This window comes from Ovis canadensis, chromosome X (genome assembly GCF_042477335.2).
Source record: "Ovis canadensis isolate MfBH-ARS-UI-01 breed Bighorn chromosome X, ARS-UI_OviCan_v2, whole genome shotgun sequence".
Taxonomy (NCBI): Eukaryota; Metazoa; Chordata; class Mammalia; order Artiodactyla; family Bovidae; genus Ovis; species Ovis canadensis.
The window spans coordinates 94,825,559-94,840,463 of record NC_091727.1 but is presented as its reverse complement, the minus strand read 5'-3'; positions in this window follow the sequence as shown (position 1 = coordinate 94,840,463).

Below are 14,905 nucleotides of genomic sequence, written 5' to 3'. Positions count from 1 at the left end.
TGATATCATTAATAATGAGGGCAAAAATACAATTAATTATATTAGAAATTGTGTGTGTGTGTGTGTATATATATATATATATATATATATATATATATATATATTTAAAAACAAGTCAGGAAGATAATAGTAACAGAATTAAAAAAAAAAAACAAATAAATTTAACAAAAAATAGGAAAGATGAGATAAAAAAAAAAAAAGAAAGTAGAAAGCCAGATAAGGGGAAGGGGGAGCGGGGAGGGAAATGGGGAGTTGCTGTTCACTCTGCATAAAAGTTCAATAATGTAAGATGATAAAGTTCTAGAAATTTGTTGCTAACATTGTGCTTATAGTTAAACAATACTGAACTGAATACTTAAAAATTTGTTAAGGTAGGTCTCATGTAATGTGTTTTTTAGTTCACTTCAGTTCAGTTGCTCAGTCATGTCCGACTCTTTGCAACCCCATGAATCGCAACAAGCCAGGCCTCCCTGTCCATCACCAACTCCCGGAGTTCACTCAGATTCAGGTCCATCGAGTCAGTGATGCCATTCAGCCACCTCATTCTTTGTCATCCCCTTCTCCTCCTGCCCCCTATTCCTCCCAGCATGAAAGTCTTTTCCAATGAGTCAACTCTTTGCATGAGGTGGCCAAAGTACTAGAGTTTCAGCTTTAGCATCATTTCTTCCAAAGGAGTGCGTCAAGACTGTATATTGTCTCCCTGCTTATTTAACTTATATGCAGAGTACATCAGGAGAAACCCTGGATAGGAAGAAACACAAGCTGGAATCAAGATTGCCGGGAGAAATAGCAATAACCACAGATATGGAGATGGCACCACCCTTATGGCAGAAAGTGAAGAGGAACGAAAAACGCTCTGGATGATAGTAACAGAGGAGAGTGAAAAAGTTGGCTTAAAGCTCAACATTCAGAAAACGAAGATCATGGCATCTGGTCCCATCACTTCATGGGAAATAGAAGGAGAAACAGTGGAAACAGTGTCAGACTTTATTTTTCGGGGCTCCAAAACAACTGCAGAGGGTGATTGCAGCCATGAAATTAAAAGAAGCTTACTCCTTGGAAGAAAAGTTATGACCAACCTAGATAGCATATTCAAAAGCAGAGACATTACTTTGCCGACTAAGATCCGTCTAGTCAAGGCTATGGTTTTCCCAGTAGTCATGTATGGATGTGAGACTTGGACTGTGCAGAAGGCTGAGCGCCGAAGAATTGATTCTTTTGAACTATGGTGTTCGAGAAGACTCTTGAGAGTCCCTTAGACTCCAAGGAGATCCACCAGCCCATTCTCAAGGAGATCAACCCTGGGATTTCTTTGGAAGGAATGATGCTAAAGCTGAAACTCCAGTAATTTGGCCACCTCATGTGAAGAGTTGACTCATTGGAAAAGACTTTGAATCTGGGAGGGATTGGGGGCCGGAGGAGAAGGGGATGACCGAGGATGAGATGGCTGAATGGCATCACTGACTCAATGGACACGAGTGTGAGTGAACTCTGGGAGTTGGTGATAGACATGGAGGCCTGGCGTCCTGCGATTCATGAGGTCACAAAGAGTCAGACACAACTGAGCAACTGAATGAAAGAACTTCCAAAGAAATCCCAGGGTTGATCTCCTTCAGAATGGACTGGTTGGATCTCCTTGCAGTCCAAGGGACTCTCAAGAATCTTCTCCAATACCACAGTTCAAAAGCATCAATTCTTCGGTGCTCAGCCTTCTTCACAGTCCAACTCTCACATCTATACATGACTACTGGAAAAACCATAGCCTTGATTAGACACACCTTAGTCAGAAAAGTAGTGTCTCTACTTTTGAATATGCTATCTAGGTTGGTCATAACTTTTCTTCCAAGGAGTAAGTGCCTTTTAATTTCATGGCTGCACTCACCCTCTGCAGTTGTTTTGGAACCCCCCAAAATAAAGTCTGACACTGTTTCCACTGTTTTCCCATCTATTTCCCATGAAGTGATGGGACCGGATGTCATGATCTTCCTTTTCTGAATGTTGAGCTTTAAGCCAACATTTTCACTCTCCTCTTTTGCTTTCATTAGAGGCTTTTTAATTCCTCTTCACTTTCTGCCATAAGGGTGGTGTCATCTCCATATCTGAGGTTATTGCTATTTCTCCCAGCAATCTTGATTCCAGCTTGTATTTCTTTCAGTCCAGCATTTCTCCTGATGTACTCTGCATATAAGTTAAATAAGCAGGGTGACAATATACAGCCTTGACGTACTCCTTTTCCTTTTCCATACAGATTTCTCAAGAGGCAGGTCAGGTGGTCTGGTATTCCCATCTCTTTCAGAATTTTCCACAGTTTACTGTGATCCACACAGTGAAAGGCTTTGGCAGAATCAATAAAGCCGAAATAGATGTTTTTCTGGAACTCTCTTGCATTTTCCATGATCCAGCAGATATTGGCAATTTGATCTCTGGTTCCCCTGCCTTTTCTAAAACCAGCTTGAACCTCAGGGAGTTCACAGTTCATGTATTGCTGAAGCCTGGCTTGGAGAATTTAGAGCATTACTTTACTAGCATGTGAAATGAGTGCAATTGTGTGGTAGTTTGAGCATTCTTTGGCATTGCCTTTCTTTGGGATTGGAATGAAAACTGACCTTTCCCCATCCTGTGGCCACTGCTGAGTTTTCCAAATTTGCTGGCATATTGAATGCAGCATTTTCACAGTATCACCTTGCAGAATTTGGAATAGCTCAACTGGAATTCCATCACTTCCACTAGCTTTGTTCATAGTGATGCTTTCTAAGGCCCACTTGACTTCACATTGCAGGATGTCTGGCTCTAAGTGAGTGATCACACCATCGTTGATTATCTGGGTCATGAAGATCTTTTTTGTACAGTTTTTCTGTGTAAACTTGCCACCTCTTCTTAATATCTTCTGCTTCTCTTAGGTCCATAGCATTTCTGTCCTTTGTTGAGCCCATCTTTGCATGAAATATTCCTTTGGTGTCTCTAATTTTCTTGAAGAGATCTCTAGTCTTTCCCATTCTGTTCTTTTCCTCTATTTGTTTGCACTGATCACTGAAGAAGGCTTTCTTATCTCTTCTTGCTATTCTTTGGAACTCTGCATTCAGATGCTTATATCTTTCCTTTTCTCCTTTGCTTTTCACCTCTCTTCTTTTCACAGCTATTTGTAAGGCCTTCCCAGACAGCCATTTTGCTTTTTTGCATTTTTTTTCCATAGGGATGGTCTTGATCCCTGTCTTCTGTACAATGTCACGAACCTCATTCCGTAGTTCATCAGGCACTCTATCTATCAGATCTAGGCCCTTAAATCTATTTCTCACTTCCACAGTATAATCATAAGGGATTTGATTTAGGTCATACCTGAATAGTCTAGAGGTTTTCCCCACTTTCTTCAACTTGAGTCTGAATTTGGTAATAAGGAGTTCATGATCTGAGCCACAGTCAGCTCCTGGTCTTGTTTTTGTTGACTGTATAGAGCTTCTCCATCTTTGGCTCCAAAGAATATAATCAATCTGATTTTGGTGTTGACCATCTGGTGATGTCCATGTGTAGAGTCTTCTCTTGTGTTGTTGGAAAAGGGTGTTTGCTATGACCAGTGCATTTTCTTGTCAAAACTCTTTTAATATTTGCCCTGCTTCATTCTGCATTCCAAGGCCAAGTTTGCCTGTTACTCCAGGTGTTTCTTGACTCCCTACTTTTGCATTCCAGTCCCCTATAATGAAAAGGACAACTTTTTTGGGTGTTAGTTCTAAAAGGTCTTGTAGGTCTTCATAGATCCATTCAACTTAAGCTTCTTCAGCATTACTGGTTGGAACATAGACTTGGATTGCTGTCATATTGAATGGTTTGCTTTGGTGATGAACAGAGATCATTTTGTCATTTTTGAGATTGCATCCAAGTACTGCATTTCGGACTCTTTTGTTGACCATGATGGCTACTCCATTTCTTTTGAGGTATTCCTGTCCACAGTAGTAGATATAATGGTCATCTGAGTTAAATTCACCCATTCCAGTCCATTTTAGTTTGCTGATTCCTAGAATGTCGACGTTCACTCTTGCCATTTCTTGTTTGACCACTTCCTATTTGCCTTGATTCATAGACCTGACATTCCAGGTTCCTATGCAATATTGCTCTTTACAGCATCAGACCTTGCTTCTATCACCAGTCACATCCACTGCTGGGTATTGTTTTTGCTTTGGCTCCATCCCTTCATTCTTTCTGTATTTGTTTCTCCTCTGATCTCCAGTAGCTTATTGGGCACCTACTGACCTGGGGAGTTCCTCTTTCAGTATCCTATCATTTTGCCTTTTCATACTGTTCATGGGGTTCTCAAGGCAAGAATACTGAAGTGGTTTGCCATTCCCTTCTCCAGTGAACCACATTCTGTCAGACCTCTCCACCATGACCCGCCCGTCTTGGGTTGCCCCACAGGCATGGCTTAGTTTCATTGAGTTAGACAAGGCTATGGTCCTAGTGTGATTAGATTGACTAGTTTCCCTTGATTATGGTTTCAATGTGTCTGCCCTCTGATCCCCTCTTTCAACACCTACCATCTTACTTGGGTTTCTCTTACCTTAGGCGTGGGGTATCTCTTAACAGCTGCTCCAGCAAAGCGCAGCCGCTGCTCCTTACCTTGGATGAGAGGTGTCTCCTCACCACTGCCCTTCCTTACCTTCAACGTGTGATGGCTCCTTAGGCCCTCCTGAGCCCAGGCAGCCATTGCTCCTTGGAGGTGGGGTTGATGCTCCTGGCCGCAGCCCCTGGCCTTGGGCGTGGGGTTGCTCCTCCCGGCTGCCACCCCTGGCCTTGAGCACTGGGTGGCTCCCCTCGGCCACTGCCCCTGACCTCGAACGTGGGGTAGCTCCTCTCAGCCGTGCTTAGTGCACCGGCCGGTCGCAGCCACCTGTGCTTAGCCACAGTTTAAAAAAAGTATTGGACTTCACATGAAAAAATAGTTTCAACATAACAGAAATCAAAACAAATATGAATGGATTAAAAATCAAAACAAATAGAATGGATTAAAAATTCCATTACAAATACAAAGACATATGACCATATAGGGAGGTTTTAACATGCCACACTAGAAATCCATTGTGTGGGCAAAAAATAAGTAAAGATTATGAAACTTTTTCCAAAGGATGCCATTCATTCCTGTTACTCACAGATATCAAACTTGCAAATTCACTTTGTTAAATTAATTGATAACCCCAAGATTGATACTTGCAGTGCCTTTGCACTTGTTCACAAACATGAATAAACTGGCGGAAAATTTGAGTTGTCTAATATGAACTTTTCTAGCTGAGGTCAATCAAATTTTTGTTTTCAGTGAGAGTTGGACTGTGAAGAAGGCTGAGCGCCAAAGAATTGATGCTTTTGTACTGTGGTGTTGGAGAAGACTCTTGAGAGTCCCTTGGACTGCAAGGAGATCCAACCAGTCCATTCTGAAGGAGATCAACCCTGGGATTTTTTTGGAAGGAATGATGCTAAAGCTGAAGCTCCAGTACTTTGGCCACCTCAGGAGAAGAGTTGACTCATTGGAAAAGACTCTGATGCTGTGAGGGACTGGGGGCAAGAGGAGAAGGGGACGACCGAGGATGAGATGGCTGGATGGCATCATGGACTCGATGGACGTGAGCCTGAGTGAACTCCGGGAGATGGTGATGGACAGGGAGGCCTGGCGTGCTGTGATTCATGGGGTCGCAGAGTCGGACACAACTGAGCGACTGAACTGAACTAAGCTATAAACAAATGACCTTTTTTTGCAGTATAATTAATGCTGATTTCAGACACACACAACAGTGATAGCATGCAGCAACCAACAGCGAGTGGTACCTGGAAACAAGGTCTTAATTTCTCAGACCCTGAGACCTAAACACTGGACCACAGGAGCCAGCAGTTAGGGTTCAGTTCCCTAGTCTTGCTTGCCTAGTCAAGAACAAATTCAGATGAGCAGGCAGAAGGTAAAGAGTAAAGTAAAAAGTTTATTTTAAAGAAAAGTACATGCAGAAAGTATCATGGGTGAGCTCAGAGAGTCATGCCTTGGGAAGTTTAAATCCTTTATAAAGGGGCAGTTTTCCAGGTCTTTTCTTCCCTCAGGCCAATCACTTTGCTTTCTCCCCTCCACTCCCCTCTGCCCAAGTAAACTTGTTTCAGGACCCTCCCCTGGGGAGCTTGCACACACAATAGCCAAGATAGACCTTGAAGTGAGGAATTCTGGGAGGAGCAAGACTCATTATGGCCTGGGATTATCCTCTGACTTTAACTCCAAGGAGCATTTCTGCACATGTGTAGTATCTATCCTATCAGACATTTTGTCCTTCCTTTCTTCTCACCTTGATTATTCCCTTGAGGTCAGAGACTAAGACTGGCTATTTACCCTTTTATCATTGCCTGTGAATTCTTCACAATTTCCAACAAACTGTGGAGAATTTTTCAAGAGATGGAAATACCAGACCACCTGACCTGCCTCTTGAGAAATCTGTATGCAGCTCAGGAAGCAAAAATAAGAATTGGACTTGGAACAACAGACTGGTTCCAAAAAGGAAAAGGAGTACGTCAAGGCTGTATATTGTCACCCTGCTTATTTACTTATATGCAGAGTCCATCATGAGAAATGTTGGGCTGAATGAAGCACAAGCTGGAATCAAGATTGCTGGGAGAAATATCAATAACCTCAGATATGCAGATGACACCACCCTTATGGCAGAAAGTGAAGAAGAACAAATGAGCCTTTGGATGAAGGTGAAAGAGGAGAGTGAAATAGTTGGCTTAAAGCCTAACATTCAGAAAACGAAGATCATGGCATCTGGTCCCATCACTTCATGGGAAATAGATGGGGAAACAGTGAAAATAGTGACAGACTTTATTTTTCGGGGCTCCAAAATCACTGCAGATGGTGATTGCAGCCATGAAATTAAAAGGCACTTACTCCTTGGAAGAAAAGTTATGACCAACCTAGACAGTAAATTAAAAAGCAGAGACATCATTTTGCCAACAAAGGTCTGTCTAGTCAAAGCTATGGTTTCTCCTGTAGTCATGTATGAATGTAAGAGTTGGACTATAAAGAAAGTTGAGTGTTGAAGAATTGATGCTTTTGTACTGTGATGTTGGAGAAGACTTTTAAGAGTCCCTTGGACTGCAAGAAGATCCAACCAGTCTATCTTAAAGGAAATCAGTCCTGAATATTCATTGGAAGGACTGATACTAAAACTTAAACTCCAATACTTTGGCCACCTGATAGGAAGAACTGACTCATTTGAAAAGACCCTGATGCTGGGAAAGATTGAAGGCAGGGGGGAGAATGGGATGACAGAGGGTGAGATGGTTGGATGGCATCATCAACTTGATGGACATGAGTTTGAGTAAACTCTAGGAATTGGTGATGGACAGGGAGGCCTGGTGTGCTACAGTCCATGAGGTAGCAAAGAATCAGACAGGACTGACTGAACTGAACTAACTGAACTGAACTAAATTCTTCAACTGGAGACCACCTATCTCTTATCTTAACAAATACAAGCAGAAGGGTGGCTGATTGTAAATTTCCAAACTGGAGTCTATCTATCTCCTACCTCAATACAATTTTTTTTGCATTTTCTGTTTTGTTTTGTTTTGGTGGTTTTGCTGTTTAAAATGTACCACAGGCACAGGGCTGAAGTGTTGCCTAGCGTTCCTAAGCTCAAAAAGTGTTAGTCACTCTGGTGTGTCCCACTCTTTGTGACCACATGGACTGTATGTAGCCCACCAGGCTCCGCTGTCCATGTAATTCTCCAAACAAGAATACTGGAGTGGGTTGCCATTTCCTTCTCCAGGGGATCTTCCCAACCCAGGGATAGAATCCAGCTCTCCCACATTATACGCAGACTCTCTGCAAACTGAGCCACCGGTTCAGGTCAGTTCAGTTGTTCAGTCATGTCCTACTATTTGCAACCCCAGGGACTGCAGCATGCCAGGTCTCCCTGTCCATCGTCAACTCCCAGAGTTTGCTTAAACTCATGTCCATTGAGTTGGTGATGACATCAATCAATCTCAGCCTTTGTCACCCCCTTCTCCTCCTGCTTTCAATCTTCCCAAGCATCAGGGTCTTTTCAAATGAGTCAGTTCTTTGCATCAGGTGGCCAAAGTGTTGGAGTTTCAGCGTCAGCATCAGTCCTTCCAAAGAATATTCAGGACTTATTTCTTTTTGGATGGACTGGTTGGATCTCCTTGCAGTCCAAGGTACTCTCAAGTCTTTTCCAACACCACAGGTCAAAAGCATCTGTTCTTTGGAACTCAGTTTCTTTATAGTCCAACTCTCACATCCATACATGACTACTGGAACAACCATAGCTTTGACTAGATGGATCTTTGCTGGCAAAGAGATGTCTCTTCTTTTTAATATGCTATCTAGGTTGGTGATAACTTTTATTTCAAGGAGCAAGCTTTTTTTTTACTTTCATGGCTGCAAAATCATAAAGTCTGTCACTGTTTCCATTGTTTCCCCATCTATTTCCCATGAAGTGATGGGACCAGATGCCATTATCTTGGTTTTTGGAATGTTGAGTTTTAAGCGAACTTTTTGCTCTCCTTTTTCACTTTCATCAAGAGGCGCTTTAGTTCTTCTTCGCATTCTGCCGTAAGGTGGTATCACCTGCGTATCTGATGTTATTGATATTTCTCCCAGCAATCTTGATTCCAGCTTGTGCTTCATCCAGCCCAGCATTTCTCATGATATACTCTGAATATAAATTAAATAAGTAGAGTGACAATTTACAGCCTTGACATACTCTTTTCCCTATTTGGAAGCAGTCTGTTCTTCCATGTCCAGTTCTAACTGTGGCTTTTTGACCTGCATACAGGTTTCTCCTGAGGCAGGTCAGGTGGTCTGCTATTCCCAGATCTTGAAGAATTTTCCAGAGTTTGTTGTGATCCACACATTCAGAGGCTTTAGTGTAGTCAATAAGGCAGAAGTAGATGTTTTTCTGGAACTTTCTTGCTTTTTCAATGATCCAATGACTGTTGGCCATTGGATCTCTGGTTACTCTGCCTTTTCTAAATCCAGCTTGAACATCTGGGTGTTCATGGTTCATGTACTGTTGAAGCCAGGCTTGGAGAAATTTGCCTTTTTTTTTTTTTTTCGCTAGTGTGTGAGATGAGTACTATTGTGTGGTAGTTTGAGCATTCTTTGGCATTGCCTTTTTTTGGGATTAGAATGAAAACTGATATTTTCCATTCAGTGGCCACTGCTGAGTTTTCCAAATTTGCTGGCATATTGAGTGCAGTGCTTTCACAGCATCAACTTTTAGGATTTGAAGTAGCTCAACTGGAATTCCATCACCTCCATTAGCTTTGTTCGTAGTGATGCTTCCTAAGGCCCACTTGATTTCACATTCCAGAATGTCTGGTGCTAGGTGAGTGATCACACTATCATGATTATCTGAGCCATGAAGATCTTTTTTGTACAGTTCTTTGTATTCTTTCCAGCTCTGCTTAGTATCTACTGTTTCTGTTAGGTCCATACCATTTCTGTCCTTTTTTGTGCCCATCTTTGCATGAAATGTTCCCTTGGCATCTCTTATTTTCTTGAAGAGATCTCTAGTCTTTCCCATTCTTTTGTTTTACTCTATTTCTTTGCACTGATCACTGAGGAAGTCTTTCTTATCTCTCCTTGCTATTCTTTGGGACCCTGCATTCAAATGGATATATCTTTCCTTTTCTCCTTTGCCTTTGACTTCTCTTCTTTTCACAGCTATTTGTAAGGCTTCTTCTGACAACCATTTTGCTTTTTTGCATTTTCTTTTTGGGGATGTTCTCGATCATTCCCTCCTGTACAATGTCACAAACCTCTGTCCATAATTTTCCCGTTACTCTGTCTGTCTACTGAGCCACCAGGGAAGCCCCAACCTCAAAAAGTCTGTGATACATCTAATGGAAAACATACCTGCATTAGGTAAGCTTCATCGTTGTATTCATTTTAAAGCTGTTGGTTGTGAGGTCAGTGTCAATAAATCAACACTATATTGTAAATAAAGTGTCTTTAAGCAGAAACACATTTAATAAGGTTATATTTTGAATAGTTAATGAAAATACTGTGACCTGATGCCTGTAGGAACCCAATCTGTTAATTCTCTAGAAGCAATGGCTCAGTATTTGCTAATGTGGTGTTTAAAATGACTTTGCTAGAACATAGTTACTGTGAATAATCAGAATCGACTATATATGTGTGTATGGAATTTGTGTTAAACAATAAAAAATACACACTATTTTTAGAGACCAATGAAATATTTACTCATGTAAAAATAATGTCCTATATTGTCAGAAAAATCTCAATTATTCTAAAATTTTATATCATATGTCTCACAATCTGTTGCTACAATGCAAAAAAAAATAGAAGTTAATAGTCAAAGGGCATTTCACAAAAGTATTTTTTTAATAAATATATTTTTCTGATATTGTTAAAATCCACTAGGCAAAAGAAATTTTAAAAGATTGACAACACAAAATGTTCACAAGGGTGAAGAGTAGTTGAAACTCTCACTCATTTCTGGAAGAAGTGTAAAATGGTACAACACACTGAGAAATGTTTCAGTAATTTCTTAGAAAATTAAACATACCCCTAACTTTGAATAATTGAAATGTTAGATTTATCAAAGATAAATAAAAACATCTGTCCACAGAAAGATATTTATAAAAATGTAACAGTACATGAACTGAGAATTTCCAGATGTATAAACTCGATTTAGAAAAGATAGATGAAACAGAAGTCAAATTGCCAATATTCGTTGAATCATAGTAAAAAGCAAGCAAATTCCATGAAACATTTACTTCTGTTTAATTGACTATGCTAAGGCCTTTGACTCTGTGGATAACAGTAAACTGTGGAAAATCCTTAGAGTTGGGATTACCAGACGACCTTACCTGTCTCCTGAGAAACCTGTATGCAAGTCAAGAAGCAACAGGTAAAACCGTACATGGAACAACAGACTGGTTCAAAATTGGGAAAGGAGTACTTCAAGGCTGTATATTGTCATCCTGCCTATTTAATTTATATGCAAACTACATTTTGTGAAATGCCATGCTGAATGAAGCTCAAGCTGGAGAAATATCAATAACTTCAGGTATGCAGATGATACCACTTTAATGGCAGAAAGCAAAGAGAAACAGAAGAGCCTCTTGATGTGGGTGAAAGAGGACAGTGAAAAAGCTGGCTTAATACTCAACATTCAAAAATCTAAGATCATGGCATTCAATATCATCAATTCATAGCAAGTAGATGGAGAAAAAGTGAAAACAGTGACTTATTTTCTTTTCTTGGGCTCCAAAATCACTGTAGATGCTGACTGCAGCCATGAAGTTAAAATATGCTTACTCTTTGGAAGAAAAGCTATGACAAACTTAGACAGCATATTAAAAAGCAGAAACATTACTTTGCTGACAAAGGTCCCTGTAGTCAAAGCTATGATTTTTTCCATAATCATGTACAGATGTGAGAGGTGGGCCATAAAAAAAGCTGAGCACTGAAGAATTGATGTTTTTGAATGGCGGTGCTGGAGAAGACTCTTGAGAGTCCCTTGGACTGCAAGGAGATCAAACCAGTCAATCCTAAAGGAAATCATTCCTGAATGTTCATTGAAAAAAATGACGCTGAAGCTGAAGCTTTGGCCATCTGATACGAAAAGCTGACTCATTGGAAAAGATACCCTGAGGCTGGGAGGGACTGGGGGCAGGAGGAGAAGAGGGTGACGAGGATGAGATCATTGGATGGCATCACTGAGTCAATGGACATGAGTTTGAGCAGACTCCACAAGATAGTGAAGGACATGGAAGCCTGGCATGCTGCAGTCCATGTTGTCACAAAAAATCAGACATGGCTTAGCAATTGAACAACAACAAATAACATATTTATTCACAATGGGTATAAACTTATTGTAGAGAGCTGAGGTATTCATAAACAGAATAATTACTAAAAAACTGAATATATTCATACAATGCCTATTCTTCATATTCTACTAAGCAATAAAAGGAAACACAATGAAACAAGCAACACCCGTATGCATCTCATGAAATATGGCTCTATTTATATGAAGTTCTAAAACAGGCAAAATTAATGTAATGTTTAAAAAATTTGATCTGTGGTAGCCTCTAGTCTGGGTAGGGATTGACTGGGAAGGTATAGGCAGAAACCTTCTACTGAGTTTATTCATCATGATAGGGATATAGATTTCTTTGGTGTATATGTTCTTCAAATTGTGCAACTATTACTTGTGAATTTTTATATTTGTATTATCAAATAAAAACTTTTAAAATTATTGTATTATTGTTTGAAGAATAAACAGAAAGTGGAAGTTTCTATCATACTGTGTTTTACTTTGGTTATGTGAAATTTTCCCTGAAAACCTAAAATGTAGTTTTCTTAATAATGTTGGCTTAAGATATCAAACCTGAAATTACTGAGCAATCACAAATGGACAACTGTCACATTAAAACCCTGGAAGTTATTCTGTTTTCTATATCTCACTTCCCAACATCCAACTGGCCCACAGGTTTACTCAGTTACATTCCCTTAATAGTTATCAAGTTGATCCTCTCCCTTCTATTCCAATCATTACTAATATAGGCCAAGACTTTATCTTTTCTCACCTGCATTGTTGTGGTAACTTTCTCACTTAACTCTTGTCTTTACTCTTGCTGCATCTATTTCGGTGGGATCTTTCTAAACTACAGTTCTGACCATGTTATTTCCTTGTTTAACTTGCAAATATTTCCATTTTTCTACATGATAAAGATCAAACTCCTTATCCTTTGTAATTGTGCCTATTGCAGTGATAATAAATGGCAAACTGTCTTGGAGAAATGTCATGTGTTCTGCATATAAATGTAGCAGTCTATGTGTAATGGTGACTGCAGGATTTACCATATACCTGAAGTTCCCTAAATTCTGAAAAATGGTGGTTAAAGACACTTTAATACAGTACTATAAAGCACTAAATAACGACAGATCAGCCAACTTGTTGTCACTTTCTTCTACACTTGAAAAAATAGTCTGGAGAGTTTTTTTCTTTGTTATTACTGTTGTTTAGTTGCTAAGTTCTGTCTGAGTCTTTTGTGACCACATGGACTATAGCCCATCAGGTTTCTCTGTCCATGGAATTTCCCAGACAAGAATACTGGATTGGGTTGCCACTTCCTTCTCCAGGGGATCTTCCCAACCCAGGTATAGAACACGTCTCCGCATTGCAGGTGGATTTTACCTCTGAGCCACTAAGGAAGCTTTTTTCCCTTAGCATACACTTAAAATGTAATGCATATCACTGAATAAAAATTGGCTTTATAACTTTCACTGTTATAATAGGAAAATGTTATTACCACAACTATTACTGCAATGAATTCAAAGTTATTTTTGCTTCTTGTAAGATTTGAAGTTCCAGGTAACAGCATTCTCTTGGCTAAGCTTAGATGATGTGCTATACGAGGGATAAGTGATAGCATTTGACCTTCTAAACTTTTCACAGTGATTGATTTTCCACCTCAGAAAGAAGGTGCAAATGATGGGAAACCTAAATGAAACAAAGACCAATTTCATTTCGCGCCTTACCTCTTTTGATAATCACTTCAAACATAATAGGGAAGTACTATGGCTCTTGCCATTTTCACATGAGGGAACTGAGGCTTCAGTTCAGTACAGTCGCTCAGTCGTGTCCGACTCTTTATGACCCCATGAATCGCAGCATGCCAGGCCTCCCTGTCCATCACCAACACCCGGAGTTCACTCAGACTCACGTCCATCAAGTCCGTGATGCCATCCAGCTATCTCATCCTTTGTCGTCCCCTTCTCCTCCTGCCCCCAATCACTCCCAGCATCATAGTCTTTTCCAATGAGTCAATTCTTCTCATGAGGTGGCCAAAGTACTGGAGTTTCAGCTTTAGCATCATTCCCTCCAAAGAAATCCCAGGGCTGATCTCCTTCAGAATGGACTGGTTGGATCTCCTTGCAGTCCAAGGGACTCTCAAGAGTCTCCAACACCACAGTTCAAAAGCATCAATTCTTCAGCGCTCAGCCTTCTTCACAGTCCAACTCTCACATCCATACATGACCACAGGAAAAACCATAGCCTTGACCAGACGGACCTTAGTCAGCAAAGTAATGTCTCTGCTTTTGAATATACTATCTAGGTTGCTCATAACTTTTCTTCCAAGGAGTAAGCGTCTTTTAATTTCATGGCTGCAATCACCATCTGTAGTGATTTGGGAGTCCAAAAAATACAGTCTGACACTGTTTCCACTGTTTCCCCATCTATTTCCCATGTAGTGATGGGACTGGATGCCATGATCTTCGTTTTCTGAATGTTGAGCTTTAAGCCAACTTTTTCGTTTTCCTCTTTCACTTTCATCAAGAGGCTTTTTAGCTCCTCTTCACTTTCTGCCATAAGAGTGGTGTCATCTGCTTATCTGAGGTTATTGCTATTTCTCCCGGCAATCTTGATTCCAGCTTGTGTTTCTTCCAGTACAGCGCATCTCCTGATGTACTCTGCATATAAGTTAAATAAGCAGGGTGACAATATACAGCCTTGATGTACACCTATTCCTATTTGGAACCAGTCTATTGTTCCTTGTCCAGTTTTAACTGTTGCTTCCTGACCTGCATACAGATTTCTCAAGAGGCAGGTTAGGTGGTCTGGTATTCCCTTCTCTTTCAGAATTTTCCACAGTTTATTGTGATCCACACAGTGAAAGGCTTTGGCATAGTCAATAAAGCAGAAATAGATGTTTTTCTGGAACTCTCTTGCTTTTTCCATGATCCACCGGATGTTGGCAATTTGGTCTCTGGTTCCTCTGCCTTTTCTAAATCCACTTTGAACATCTGGAAGTTCACGGTTCACATATTGCTGAATCCTGGCTTGGAGAATTTTGAGAATTACTTTACTAGCATGTGAGATGAGTGCAATTGTGCAAT